Below are 16,905 nucleotides of genomic sequence, written 5' to 3'. Positions count from 1 at the left end.
TAGAACCTCAACTCATGGAGGAGGATACCATTCATCAACACTAGTTGTCATGGTGTGTTAATTCTATTGGAAGCTAGGTATGTTTTGGAGGGTTTATAAGTATAAGGTTTAGAGTGGGTGAATTTTCCATAAGACTCTTAATGAATATCCATATGGACAGCCTTGTAGATCTCATTAGCCTGATATTTTCAAATTTGTACTTCTAATATAATATTGCACCCCCAAGTGAAGTTTTAATATAAAATATTCCTTGAACTGGGTATTAAAAAAAATAATGCATCTGGCAAGGTTTATTTCCTAGCATGTTTAGGATATATTGTGGTGCTAAATAAAATCTCGTTTTGTATACCTTGAAACTAGTGAAAACTTTAGCAGTAAATCTAATTATTTCTACTATAGGAATTTAATTAAATATTTCTTCCATCATTTGTATTTATTGTTCTTGTTGCTGAAAGATAGCATTGTGTGAAGGCCCTTACATCAACTATATTGAAATAAAGTCTAATTATTCACTTCTTACATTTGGTATTTTCTATAAACTCATATATTCCTCATTTTGTTAGAGCTTTAACCATCACCCTTTTCTAATTAATTGGAGAATGTTCCCACTTTTATTAATCTACCAGATTCTTGTATAAACTATAAACTACATCAAAATTTTATATGTAAGAAATGAAGGTATATTTATAAGCCTACTAAGATATAATCAAACCAACCCCTCCATTACAAGAAACAAGTCCTCACTATTTTCCAAGGATTTCTTTATTATAAGAATAACATGTTATTCTTATTGTTATTAATAATGTTTCTAAATTATACACTAACAATGTGTAGAAATTCATAGATTGAAAGGCTTTATTACTAGTATATTTTAATAAAAAGGCTTGAATTCCTTAGATTTCCAAATATTGTTGGCATACATTTGTCTTTTATATTTTCATAGAAGAAGATATTTAAATCCCACATAGGGATTACCTCTAAGAAGTACATTCTAAAGTCCAAGCTTGCTAGAAGATGGAAAGGCCTTTAGTGTTAACATATTTAATTATAAATGTCTAAAACAATTGGAGTGCCAAAAAATCCTTCGTATAACTGCTAAGAACTTCAATATAAGTTTATTTGTTTCCATTCTAAGGATCTAGATAGGTGTGTCTTCCAAAAATCACATATCTTTGTCTTGTTTCAAATATTTAGCAATTGTTATGTTCCTTACATAGAAATTAAAGAAATAAAGTCATTTTTATTTATTCTTTATATTTGTATATGTGTTTTTCGATAACCATATAGACTCTTCATTATCTTTGGACCTCTAGTGTAGCATACCCCAGCTAACGCAAAGAAAATTATTTTTTTATTTTACTTTGGGTTTAAAACATTAATTTATATATTTTAATTCTTAGAACTTTTCTTCTTCATTCATTTATTAACTTTAATTTCTAGTATATTGTAACTCATAGGACTTTTCTTCTTCATTCATTTACTAACTTTAATTTCTAGTATTCTATTTACAGCCTTCACGTAAAGATTTAATGGTGTAGTTGTTGCCTCCAACATGATCATTTCTCTAAATTCTTTTTTATTTCCTTCCATGTTGTCATGACTTAAATATAATTCCTTAACCCACTAACTATCTCTTTCTTCGGTATTTACACCCATAAATCAATTAAGATCTTTATGTTGGAATTCAGAAGCACAGCAAATCAATTAAACACATAGCAAAATATCAAGCACATAAACACAGTTTTTAACGTGGTTCACCCAACCAATCTAGGCTACGTCCACCAAACATAGGCATCAGGAGTTTATTATTCAAATTGGAGATTACATCAAGAAATCCTCACACTCTCTTAGCAAACATCCGAATGGTTGCCTGTTATATAGCCTAGAGAATCTAACAGCCTCATTAATTCCCTCACATCAAATATAGGAGGCATTAACTCCCTCCCAACAACCTGGAGCTAATCTAGGAACTGAATTCCTATTGTTGTCACCAGCTGAGATTTTTTTTCTATTTCATTACAAACAGAAAATCTCAACAATCTCCACCTTGACAACAATTCACCTGATGCCCTGTTATTATTATTTTATCTTTTCTGCAAGCCAAGAGAAGCCAAACACCAGCGTAGCTTCTCCAACAAAACTGGTTTCGTGAACATGTCTGCACAGTTCTCCTTTGTAGGAACCTTTTCAAGAGAAACGCCCCTTTCAGTGATAACATGTCTTACAAAATGATATTTAATTGGAATATGCTTTGATTTACTATGATAGGTTGGATTCTTAGCCAAATGTATTGCACTTTGACTGTCACAAAGTAACCTGATGTTGTCCTGTAACCTACCAAACTCACCAAGCAAACCTTTCAACCAAACCGCCTCTTTGCAAGCATGAGAAGCAGCAATGTATTCTGCTTCAGTAGTGGACAAAGCAACAATGTTCTATAGCTTTGACATCCAGCTGATAGCTCCACCTGCAAGAGTAAAGACGTACCCTGAAGTTGACCTTCTTATCCAAATCACCTGCAAAATCGGAATCAACATATCCGCAAACAAATTCACTACTCTTATTGTAAGAAATACAATAACTACTTGTGCCTCTCAAGTACCAAAGCACCCATTTTACTGCTGACCAGTGCTCTTTACCCGGATTTGCCATGTACCTGCTGACAACCCCAACTGCATGTGAAATATCTGGTCGAGTACAAACCATCGCATACATTAAACACCCTACTACATTGGCATATGGAATTCGAGACATATAATCCTTTTCTTCATCTGTATTAGGACATAAACTCGAAGAAAGCTTAAAATGGGAAGCTAAAGGGACTGACACAGGCTTCACATTATTCATACCAAACCTCAAAAGTATTTTCTCAACATACTTCTGTTGTGATAGCCACAGCTTACCATTACCCCTATCTCTGAAAATCTCCATGCCCAAAATCTGCCTTGCCGCTCCTAGATCTTTCATATCAAACGTCCTTGCCATCTGAGTCTTCAACCTGTTGATTTCTTCAATGCTTTTGCTTGCTAAAAGCATATCATCAACATACAACACTAAGATAATGAACATGCCATTATTTAACTGCTTAAAGTAAACACAATGATCATATTCACTTCTCACATATTTCTGACTCAACATGAAAGAATCAAACTTCTTATACCACTGCCGAGGCGACTGCTACAGGCCATATAATGACTTCTTGAGCCTGTAGACAAATTTCTCATTGTGATGCTGAACAAACCCTTCCTGTTGTTCCATATATATTTCCTCATCTAAGTCTCCATGTAGAAATGCAGTCTTAACATCTAATTGCTGCAACTCTAAATCAAACAAAGCCACTAATGCTAAAACAATTCTAATTGAAACAATTTTAACCACTGGTGAAAATATCTCATGAAAGTCTATGCCAGCTTTCTGAGAAAACCCTTTTGCAACCAGTCTCGCTTTGTACCTGTCTTTCGTATCATTCACACCCCGTTTCAACTTGAACACCCACTTGCATCCCACAGTTTTCCTGCCTTTGGGAAGTTCAACCAGATCCCACGTGCCATTCTTACCTAAGGCCATCATTTCTTCCTTCATGGCTGCTTTCCATTTGTCACTATTTGAACCTTCTACAGCTTCCTGATAACACAAAGGTTCATCATCATTAGCGATCAAAGCAACTGAAGTAACATGATCATCATACCTTCTCGGAGGGCGTTTGATCCTTGTAGACCTCCTTAAGAATGTTTCTGGTGCTTCCACAATTGGTTGTCTATCAACTGTAGGAACTTCTTCATGATCGCCATCTGAGACCTGTTCATGACCTCCATCTGAACCCTGTTCATAATCTGATTCTGAAACCTGTTCATGACTAGAATTTGAACTATGGTCGTTATGACTATCATTAGAAATGCTGTCAAACTGAATATGTTGGAAATCAGATACATCATCCTGTTTCAATCTTCTATCTACATCTAACTGTACAAGAGAGGATTCATTAAACTTTACATCTCTGTTGATGATGATTTTGCGGGTAGTAGGATCCCACAATCTAAATCCCTTTGTTCCATCACCATACCCAACAAAGATATACCTTTTCGATTTCGGATCTAATTTAGTTCGCTGATGTTTAGGCACTAGAGCATATGCATCACAACCAAACACTCTGAGTTTAGAATAGTCACAAGGGTGTCCTTTCCATACCTCTTGCGGAACCTTGCAGCCTATTGCCATTGATGGAGATCGGTTTATCACATAACAAGTTGTTGCCACTACTTCCATCCACAACTCCTTTTGCAACCCGGCATTAGTCAGCATACACCTTGCTCTCTCTAGAAGAGTCTTGTTCATGCGTTCAGCAACTCCATTCTGCTGAGGAGTATAAACCGTGGTCTTATGTCTTTCGATCCCTGCATCCTTGCATTAGCTATCAAACTCCTTGGAGGAAAGCTCACCACCATTGTCAGTTCTTAAACATTTTATAGTTCTACCAGTGTTGTTTTCTACCAATGCTCTAAACTGCTTGAAAACTATAAAAACATCAGACTTCTTTTTCAACATGTAAACCCATACTTTCCGAGAAAAGTCATCAATAAACGACACAAAATACGACGAGCCACCATACGACGCTGTAGGGGCTAGACCCCAAACATCTGAATGAATATAATCAAGTATCCCTTTACTAGTATGTTTGCATGTTTTAAACTTTTGTTTACTTTGTTTACCAAATAGACAATGTTTACAGAAATCCAATTTTCCAGGTCTTAGATTAGGAAGTAACTTTCGGTCAGCCAAAATTTTCAATCCTCTTTCACTCATATGCCCCAATCTTTGATGCCATAAGTGAATGGAACTACTTTCATGTTCAGACACAGACACGTGATCTGACCCAGTTCTACCTTCTAACTGAAATAGATTTCCTACTTTCTTAGCCTTCATCACTAATAAGATACCTTTATAGATTTTCATAACTCCACCTTGAATTACAGTTTTATATCCATTTGAATCAAGTGCTCCTAATGAAATCAAATTTTTCCTTAAATCTGGTACATGCCTCACATCAGTTAATATTTTTGTTGTCCCATCAAACATTTGCAGCTGTATGCTCCCAATTCCCACAATATTACATGTTACATCATTACCCATGTACACAACACCATCATCAATTGATCTATATGTTTTAAACCAATCTTTATGAATACACATGTGGTTAGATGCCCCGGAATCTAACAACCAATGTTGATCATGTTTTGAAATATTAACTGACAATACCTCATCACTCATACCTGAACCAGATACTGAACCTGTATCTGTGGTGTTGGCTTCCTTCTTTTCTGTCGAAGAGCCTTCTTTAGCAGTCTGCTTTCGCTTCCAACAATCCTTTTTTAGATGTCCAACCTTGCCACAATGCCAGCACTTCACCTTTGGCTTCTTTCCTTTGGACTTCGAACGAGAGTCACTACGCTTTCCCCCGGAGTGTCTCTCTCGTGAGTGACCTCTGGCCATCATTACCTCTAATGTAGAGGTATCTGCATTCGACCTCTTCCTCGTCTCCTCAGCCAACAAGGCTCCAACAACATCATCAAACTCAAGGATATCTGATGTACTAAAGCTTATGGAAGTAACAAAGTGATCCCAGGATTCGGGCAATGAACATAATAGAGTTATTGCCTTATCCTCTGAATCAAATTTCACATCTAGACTGTCTAATTGCACCAATAAGGTATTAAAAACATTCAGGTGATCAGCAATTGAGGTACCTTCTTTCATCCGCAAACCGTAAAGCTGCCGTTTCAGGAGAATCCGATTTGTCAAAGATTTCGTCATATAGAGCTTCTCAAGCTTTGACCACAAGCCTGCTGCGGATTTCTCTGACACAATGTTGAACAGAACATCGGCCGCCAGACATAACCGAATTGCACTCAGAGCTCTATCGTCCATCTCATCCCATTCATCCTCCGTCATGGAAGGAGGCCTTTTGTTTTTCCCCAACAGTGCTTTTGCCACACCTTGTTGAACCAACAGATCGTGCATCTTCACCTTCCAGATCTCAAAATTATTCTTGCCATTAAACTTCTCAATTTCAAAACGGGCACTTTGAGTTTTCGCCATTTGATATCAGCAAAAAACACAGTAATCTCCAATATAAATGTTTTAAATACCAGCAATTAAAAAAAAAATCCTATGCCTTTAAAACAAAATATCTTCCCTTCACACAAAAAAATTGTCTGCCTATGTCTTTCAGCCTTTGCCTTTAAAACAAAAAACTGCCCTTTGCACTTATATCAAAATTTTCTGCCATATGCACTTCTTAAAAAAAAATATACGTCCTTAAAAAAAAACTTCAATATCCCAACACATAAACTTCAATATCCCAGAACTGTGTTTTTTTTTTTTTAAATTGCAGTATATTAACTGAGCACCAAGATTTTAATCTGAGGTTTGCTTGTAGTTTCGAAAAAACTAAGCGTGTTTAAATAATGAAGGCAGTGAACCCCTGCAAATCGCTTTGCTGGAGATAAAAAAACAGCGTTTCAGTCCATCTTTAATAACCAGTTGTACCGTCGCACGACTCCAAACCTTACCATACGGGGAATGGGGCAATTGCTAACAGCCTCCCATAATTTTTTGCTGTTGTTTGCCAATAAGAAAGAAATGCGTGCACAGTAATTACAAAATTATGGGCTTCTGCTTGCGTTATCTCACTGAATGGATGACACATGAAAAAAACATGACTTACTGCATATACACTTGAAAGATCATATAACTGCGCTGTTTTTTTAGAAATATATTCATGCTGTTTTGATCACATATCAACACCGTTTTCAGTTATATTCACGCTGTGTTTTAATCAACATATATCCACCATGTTTTAAAAAAACACATCCACACAGTTTTCAATGTAATTCCATTTGCCACGCACTTTATAAATATATATCAACGTTGTTTACCTCCATCTCCACCAGATCCGTTCTTAAATCCTCGCAGCAGTCTTTAAACCACCACGCACCAGCACCAGATCGGCTTCAAATCCACGCAGCAGTATATTCACTCCACGCCACGCAGTACCAGATCCACGCCGGTTTGAAATGTATCCACGCTCAGCGCGCAGGGCAATGGACGGCTCCAGCAATCCACGTTATGCAGCCACAGCAATCGATTACAAACAGCCCACGCAACAATCGATTTCTCCACCGCAGCAACGATGTTGAACACCTCCAGTCAAACGCACCAACAGCAATCAATCTCAGCACCTCCAACATGCTCTGATACCAATTGTTGGAATTCAGAAGCACAGCAAATCAATTAAACACACAGCAAAATATCAAGCACATAAACACAGTTTTTAACGTGGTTCACCCAACCAATCTGGGCTACGTCCACCAAACATAGGCATCAGGAGTTTATTATTCAAATTGGAGATTACATCAAGAAATCCTCACACTCTCTTAGCAAACATCTGAATGGTTGCCTGTTATATAGCCTAGAGAATCTAACAGCCTCATTAATTCCCTCACATCAAATATAGGAGGCATTAACTCCCTCCCAACAACCTGGAGCTAATCTAGGAACTGAATTCCTATTGTTGTCACCAACTGAGATTTTTTTTCTATTTCATTACAAACAGAAAATCTCAACACTTTAATCTTAATATTTCTAAGATAGTCTTATTATTTTCAGTATAGGTTGCACTATAATGTAGAGTTCCCATCCTTGTTTGAAATTTGTCTCTTCGGATATATATATATATACTTTATTTATCTAATATGATTTATATTGGTCTAATAGTAACACTGCCATGAAGGTCTAAAAGTTGTGTATTTAACATATGCTTAAGTAAACACTTATATTCATACAGGTTATCCAAGCTCAAGTTACTTCACACCATCACAATACTTAATATTTGATATTTCTTGTTATACAACTAAGTCATGTTATACTTTTAAAAATATTTCACATATGTGATTATATGGTTTATACCTCACACCCATGCACATATTATATATTAATAACCCCTGTCGCTTGTTCATTATATGAGTCTGGTTCTAAAATTTGTGATACTATCGCTTTTCATTGTACATGTGGTATATATGTTATGACAACCTTTCGAGAATTTTCATAAACCTAGCAAAACACAAGCATTCCATGTGTTCCTTTGTTGATGAACCACAAGGAATTTGACCTAACCTTACCATTCAATGGTTATGATGTGATCTTGTTGGATTGACAATGATTAGAAGCATTAGGGTTTTCCTCTAGTGTAATGACTACCTTATAGTCTCTTGTTCGTTCATGCGCTCAGTGGCTTGTGGCTCTACAAATAATTCTTCAAGAGTATTTTCTACTGGCAACGATATGTGAGGAAACAAGTTTTCATCTCCATAATTCACTATGTTATTAATTCCTTCAGGCAGAGATTGCTCCAGAAGTAATTTCTATTGTTACGCCACCACTCTTGATCTTAAGTTGTTTCATCGCTATAGTATATTAGGGTTTAGTTTCCTTATGAGATAATCATCTCAGTCTTAACTTTGACAAGTGTTTGTTGCTACATTCAATATATATCTATGCAAAATGTTTCCTATAGATCTTTGGTCATCGGCCATGAATCATGAATAATTTCTCATTTGAGCACTAGATTTCCTATTTTCATCATGCAATGTCTCTCTATTAACCTTTTGAGGTGAAAACCCTTATTTGTTCCTTGGTTTCAAATAAAAAATATTGGGTTTTTAACATCTAATTATTTGGATACATTTACAGTTTTCCTAAGTTGTACATTTGTCAGAGACACCACCGAAACTCCAAGGTTTCATTATTTTATTATTCAATTGAGTGGCTTATTGATTACTAGGTAAAATACTTGAAAAAATCCTCTTAAATTTATTTATTTTGACATTTCGAGTCCTATGTCACAGTTTCCTTTGTTATTAGTCATTTTCTCTATGATTTATTTATAAAGTTTTTACCCGTATCGTTCTTGGTCCTTCTAACCTCAAGATTAGAAATTGTTAGTCTATGAAACAATGACAGACTGTATTAAAAATAAGAATATTACATCAAGGTTATTGTTTTCGTTCTTTTAATATATTAATATATGTTTAGGGTTACGATTTTGTTGAGATAATCATCTCGGTCTTAACTTTGACAAGTGTTTGTTTCTACATTCAATATATATCTATGCAAAATGTTTCCTATAGATCTTTGGTCATCGGCCATGAATCATGAATAATTTCTCATTTGAGCACTAGATTTCCTATTTTCATCATGCAATGTCTCTCTATTAACCTTTTGAGGTGAAAACCCTTATTTGTTCCTTGGTTTCAAATAAAAAATATTGGGTTTTTAACATCTAATTATTTGGATACATTTATAGTTTTCCTAAGTTGTACATTTGTCGAAGACACCACCGAAACTCCAAGGTTCCATTATTTTATTATTCAATTGAGTGGCTTATTGATTACTAGGTAAAATACTTGAAAAAATCCTCTTAAATTTATTTATTTTGACATTTCGAGTCCTGTGTCACAGTTTCCTTTGTTATTAGTCATTTTCTCTATGATTTATTTATAAAGCTTTTACCCATATCGTTCTTGGTCCTTCTAACCTCAAGATTAGAAATTGTTAGTCTATGAAACAACAACACACTGTATTAAAAATAAGAATATTACATCAAGGTTATTGTTTTCGTTCTTTTAATATATTAATATATGTTTAGGGTTACGATTTTGTTGAGAAATCAATATGGCGGCTAATTAAGGTGATTTCTTATAACTTGATAGTTTCTTGTGATGTTCTTTTACTTCTTTAAAATAGATTTTTATTCTGCTTGTTATTATTATGTTCTTTATCGTCAAACTAGTACCAAAAACATGAATATCATCAAAGACAAATGGACACCAGATGTAGGTTGAAATCGAGGGCTAAAACCTCTCCTAGAGAGGAAACCCCAAACGAATCTCTTCTCGTCTTCAAGAACCAAAACACATGAGACAACCAAGACCAGTCATAGGTTATCCTCCATCCACCAAGTTAGTCTTCCATTTATACTTCTTTCATCTATACAAAGAAGCCCAAGTTGTCATACCATAAAATTCAAGTAATGTCAATGCCAATTAGGTTTCAATTATGATCTCGATCCAACTTCCTATCTCTGCAATTTCAACCTGTACCCTTGGTCCTGTAACTTCATTGTTTGCTTCATACTTTACTCACACGTGTGGATAGATATGAAGACAAAATTCAAATTTCTCCTTCTTCACTTTACTTCTTTATGTTAATTTTTCTTAGGGCTATATTGTTCTTTTCTTTAGATAATTGCATTTCATCATTTACACATTTAATTCACCTCACAACATTATAACATCATTACATCATATGCAATTATGTACAAAGAACAATATCTCAACAATGCATCAGAACATAAAGGAACAATAGAAGAAAAGCATTCACACATAGAGACACTAGGATTCATCGGAGACTAATGCAAAACCCCACAAGGGGGAAAACCTTCTAAGATTATTCTTCTTATTATATTGTGTTGTAGTTGCTACAAATCCCTTCCAAAATTGTGCATATGCTTTGATTTTGGAGCCTACCTTCTAACTATAAGGACCCATCTTTCACTATCATCAAGTATTCCTTCTGATTTCGAAGACTTATCTTTGCATCCATTGCTTGTGTTGCCTTGATTAATTTGCTTTGATCTTAGCTGAGCAATTTCAAACTGATGCAGGACCATGAGGCTTGGAGGCAAAAGGCTTCAAACTTATTCCAAAAATACAAAAAAATGTTACAAGCAAAGGAGTGGGATCCTTTAGTTGTCAATTTACCAACTTTCTAGATAGGATTTTGAGCTAGAATGTAGGGTTGAATGATTTTGTAATTAATTAGAGTAGTTTTGTTTTAAGTTGAGAGCTTTGAGGAGGATATTACTCAGATTTGGTATTGTATGAAAATAGGTAGATTCGATCCTGTGTTTAAGGATCTGATAGTTAGGATGGAGGAGTATATATGTATGTTTTGAATGATTGAACGAGGATTTGGACTGATTGGATTATGTGCAGAACTCATATATCTCTGTGTATTTTTATTAAATTTGTTCAATCCCGGAGGTATTTGCAACCTCCAAATTCTTACTGTGTATTAGAGAAATATCAGTTTGCCTTTGAAATCTTAGAGTTTTAATAGATCTGGCGTGTTTCCTTTTATTTCTTAAGTTGTGTTAATAGCGGGTCAGCCCTAGGTTTTTAATTCATTCATTGATTAAGTCCCGCAAGCATAAATCCGATTTACATTGGAAATCGGCGCATAACACAAAACTGGATCCAAAATCCAGACTTGAAATATTACAGACAAGAACCTATACCCTATCGGGTCCGCGAAACACTATCACATCGCATCGCTTCAGTGGAGAGGAACCAGGCTTATTGAACTGTCGAACTCGGATATTGCGATATAACCGGATTCGAAATTTTATAAAGGCAAATTTATAATCATGTCGGGTCCGTGAACCTGATCACATCGGAGCTTTTAAGTGTTATAGCATCGGGACTTGAAATCCTCCGACTTGCGATATTGCGATGGGCGGATGAGTGATTTAATCGCGACCATCATATCATTGAGTAATTGGGACCGCTGGATCAGCAATATAATATTGCATTGCTTGTTAATAAAGGGATAGAAGGAAACAGAACCGAGAGCATTGTGATTGCGATAAAGTTCAGCAGAAGAGTGGATCCGAAAAGTTTCAGAATGCGGTATGTTTTATTTGAGGTCCAGCCTTAAGCATTTATGCTTAGGTCTTTTCGTGTATTTCCTTTGTATTCGGATTAGTTGTGTTATTCAGGTTTTGTTTAAAAAGGAAAGGCCTATAATCGCTTCCAATAGAAAGAGTCGGTCCTTTGGGAACTGCAAAGTTTGACTGCGATAATATCGCACCGCATCTCTTTTAAATAAATGCATCTGGCCTTTATAAAAAAAACTCTGATTAAAGTGGCTCTTAATGAATTAGTTCCATTTATGAAGTGATAGTCAGACTTAAAGGTAAATGACTGATACTCCGCCTGATAAAGAAGAAGGAATTCCACCAGAATTAGAGGAGATTGTAACAGGTTTTGAGCATTTGTCATTAACGCCTACACCCCTGCCATCATTTGTGGTATCAGAGCAGTCTACAGAGGTTGAGCAAGATCTCAAGGAGCAGAAGAAGAAATCCACTATGGCTTTCAGAGTTGGAGGAAGAGGTGGTGGTCGAAGAAGAGGACGACCAGTTGCAAATGCTGAAGTGTTGGAAGCTATGCAATAGATGCAAGCTAGACTAGAAGTAGTGGAAATGGGAAGAGATGTAGATGTTGGAGATGCTAGTGAACCTGAAGCTGAAGCTGCAGAAGAAGAACCTACAAATTTAACTCCTGAGATGAGATTCTTAAGGTCAGTATTGAGATCCACATCCAAGCTTAGACTTGAAGTCGCGAACTACACAGGAAGCTTAAGCCTTGAGGAATTCGTTGATTGGATAAATGACATGGAGAAATTCTTCGATTATGAAGAAACGGATGAAGTAAAGAAGGTGAAGTTTGTTGTCACCAAACTGAAAGGACATGCAGCCCTTTGGTGGGATGGAGTGCAGACAGAGAGAAGAAGACTTGGCAAATAGCCAATTAAGAATTGGAACAGGATGGTGGAAAAACTGAAAGGTAAGTTTTTTCCAAGTGACTATCAACAAACATTTTTTAGGCAGATGCAGAATCTTAGACAGAGGTCTATGACAATAAAGGAATACACAGAGGAATTCTACAAAGTAAGTATAAGAGCAGGACAGATTCAAGATACATATGAGAAGGTTTCCATATATGTAAATGGACTTAGAATGGAGATCCTAGATGGAATAAGTGCGTTGTCTCCTAAAACAGTAGAAGAGGCTTATTAGATGGTACTGAAGGCTGAGGAAAAACTCATGAGGAAGCAGTCTGCCAGAAATAGAGGTACTTTCCGAGGAAGGGGAAGTCAAGGTGGTAGAGGAAGGTCTAAAGCACCTAGAGATGGAGCTAGCAGCAATTCAAATAAGAATGCACACACAGGAAGTGATGCAAGTGGCAGAGGGAGTTTTTCCAGAGGAAGAGGAGGTGGAGGCAGAGGAAGAGAAGTCAAATGTTACAGATGTAACAAGCTAGGACACAGAGCTTATGAATGTCCAGAAAACATAGGGACAAATCAGAGGAATGCAATTGTTGCTAAGACCGAAAAGGAAGCAACAAAGGTAATTAATGAAGAGAATGTACCAGAGAAAGGGGAATCTTTGGTAGTCAACAAAGTTTTGTTGAAACCAGCTAAGGAAAATGTTGAACCATCCCAGAGGAAGACCTTGTTCAGGACTGTGTGCAAGGTTCAAGGGAAGTGTTGTCAGGTGATAATTGATAGTGGTAGTACAGATAATTTGGTCTCCACAGAAGTGGTGGAGAAGTTGAAATTGAAGGTCAAGAAACACCCAACACCATATAAGGTGTCATGGCTTCAAAAGGGACATCAGTTGGTAGTGAGTGAGCAATGTGAAGTGGAGCTGCAGTTGGGCAAATACAGTGATAAAATTATGTGTGATGTGATGCCTATGGATGTGTGTCACATATTGTTGGGAAGACCTTGGCAGTATGACAAAGGAGTTATGCACGATGGAAAGAAAAATACATACAAATTCAACAAATATGGTGTCAATCATACATTGTTTCCACTAGAGGAAGAGGATACATCAAAGAAAACTAATTCAAAAACCCTTTTGTTGAGTGGAAAGGAGTACTTACAGCAGATGGAGGAAGATGAGGTAAGTTATGCATTGGTTTGCAAACCCAAGGTAATAATTACTTCCACAAAAGTTTCTGATTTACCAATTGAAATTCAAGAGATGCTGGATAAATATTGTGATATCATTGTAGATGATTTGCCTGATGAGTTACCACCCATTAGAAAAATCAGTCATCACATAGATTTGATTCCAAGAGCAAATCTACCTAATAAAGCATCTTACAGGATGACTCCCATAGAGAATGATGAGATCAAGAAACAAGTACAGGAATTGTTAGACAAGGGACTAGTTAGTGTAATGACCCATCATTAATATAGAGAGCACAAGAATATTAGCATGCATACGATGCATGCATATGATAGCTACATATGCATGTATCGCATGCATTGCACTAGTAACTATATTCTAAATTAACTAAAAATATTAAATATCCTAACACTCCTTCAAATAGAAAAGTCGCATTCACCCATCAGCACACATATTACTTAATGCATCATGATTAATGAGCAATTACCAATGATATTAAGTTAAAAAGTATAAAGTAAAAGGGTTATAAAAGAAATAGATGTAAAAATTAAGTGAATTCTTAAAAAGGTTATATAATTATCTATCCCAGAATTTTAATAAAGTATATTAATAAATTATTAAAAGGATAAATTAAACCAAAATAAAGTTCCTATGTATGAACTTAGGACATTTTAATTAAACAAATAAAATCTTTAATCAAAACAAAAACACACATGTCAATATATCTTTAAAAGAAAGATAAGGCTCACGTTACATTCAAGAGGTGTCGCTGAGAAAGGAAGCGGTGGGCTCGCTGGTGGAGAGAGCAACCACCGCCAAGGAACAATACATAAGGAGAGGCCGAAGCTGAAGACGGGAGGGGAGAAACAGGAGGAAAATTTGTACACAGAGTTTATCATCAGGAACAATTGAGCCTTGCTTGTTCTAAAGTTTCTGGGCACGGGGGAACAGTTTGCATCAATTGAGAAGCATACTGGACTGAGTATCTAGGTTGTACTTGGTTTGGCTGGGTGGTTTCGGTCTTTTGGTAACAGAAGCGGGAGCAGCTTGAGGCATCATCAACCGCAGGAATACAGGTAGGTACTCTCATCAATTCTGTCAGTTAGATCTGTAAAATTTTATGTAATTTTATCACAGGTTCATGATGATTTTAAGAAATCCTTTATTGTCTTTACAATGGTTGTTAAATTCTGTACAGTCCTTACATCAAATTTTGTATAGTCCTTACAGTTAGAGAGAGTTTGAGTCATTGTGCAATGCCAACAGTGTTGAGCCCAAAGAAAGATGGAGGTTGGAGAATGTGCACTGATTCGAGAGAAATCAATAAGATAACAATCAGGTACAGATTTCCTTTACCTAGAATTGAAGATTTGATGGATTGTTTGAGTGGAGCTAGATATTTTACAAAGTTAGATTTAAAAAGTGGTTATCATCAAATTAGAATTAGAGAGGGAGATGAGTGGAAAACTGCTTTCAAAACCAATGAAGGATTATTTGAGTGGATGGTAATGCCTTTTGGATTGGCAAATGCACCTAGTAAATTTATGAGACTTATGAATGAAATTTTGAGGGAATTTATTGGTAAGTTTGTAATACTATATATGGATGATATATTAGTTTATATCATATCCAAGGAGGAACATGTGAGACATCTGCATTATGTCTTACAAAGGTTACAGCAAGAAAAATTACTGTTAAACTTAAAGAAATTTTCATTCATGAAGGAGGAGTTGGTGTATTTGGGCTTTGTTGTTTCTGCTGATGGATTGAAGATGGATCCTGAGAAGATCAAGGCTATTATGGAGTGGCCTTCGCCAAAAAGTGTCTTTGAGGTAAGGAGCTTTCACGGTCTTGCTAGTTTTTACAAGAAATTCATAAGGAATTTTAGTAAGATTAATGCTTCAATTATTGACACAATAAAGAAAGAAAGACAACCATTTAGATGGACTGCTAAAGCAGAAAAGAACTTCCAATTGTTGAAGAGAAATATTACTGAGAAACCGATTCTAATTTTGCCTGGTTTTAATAAACCCTTTCAAGTGAAGTGTGATTACAGTGGAGAAGCCATTGGAGCTGTTTTAAGTCAGGAGGACAAACTTGTTGCTTATTTTAATGAAAGTTGAAGGAGACAAAGAATAAATATTCTTCTTATGACAAGGAATTTTATGCAGTGGTACAATCCCTGAAGAAATGGAGACATTACTTGATGTCCAAGGAGTTCATATTGTATTCAGATAACCATGCCTTGCAGTACATTATGCAACAGCCAAAGCTTAACCAGAAGCATGCAAAATGGGTAGAATATCTGCAAAGTTTTAATTTTGTATTAAAACATATAACTGGTTAGTCAAACAAAGTAACATATGCCTTAAGTAGGAAAAGCATGTTAACTCAAGAAAGTCAATTTCAAGTATTAGGTTTTGATTTTCTTAACGAGTTGTATGAGAAAGATTCAGATTTTAAAGAGGCATTTGAAGCTTGTAAGAATCCTGTTTTGTTAGACAGAAGCAAGTGGCTAGATTATTTCCTACAAGAGGGACTATTGTTCAAAAGAAATCAACTGTGCATACCAAGTTGTTCCATGAGGGAGAATTTTCTCAAGGAGAAACATAGTGGAGGACTTGGAGGGAATTTTGGTGCAGACAAGACTTATGAACAGTTGAACAGGTTTTATTATTGGTCGAAGATGAGAGCTGAAGTGGAAAAGTATGTGAAAAATTGCAAAGTGTGTCAATATGCAAAAGGAAGGAGCCAAAACACAGGTTTGTATGTTCCATTACCTATTCTGGATAGGCCTTGGGATATGGTAAGTATGGATTTTGTGTTAGGCTTACCAAAAACTCAAAGAGGAAATGATTCAATTTATGTAGTAGTTGACAGATTTTCAAAAATGGCACATTTTATTCCATGTTATAAAACCAGTGATGCTACTCATGTTGCCAATTTGTTTTTTAAGGAGATTGTAAGATTACATGGGTTACCAAAGAGCATTGTTTCAGACAGGGACACCAGATTTGTTGGACATTTCTGGAGGACATTATGGAAGAAGCTTGGAACTAAATTGACTTTCAGTTCTACTTATCATCCTCAGA

This window comes from Pinus tabuliformis, chromosome 5_2 (assembly GCF_031772625.1).
Source record: "Pinus tabuliformis cultivar Carrire ecotype Pingquan chromosome 5_2, CPIR1, whole genome shotgun sequence".
Taxonomy (NCBI): domain Eukaryota; kingdom Viridiplantae; phylum Streptophyta; class Pinopsida; order Pinales; family Pinaceae; genus Pinus; species Pinus tabuliformis.
The sequence above is the reverse complement of the archived record's forward strand: the minus strand, read 5'-3'. Positions refer to the sequence as shown.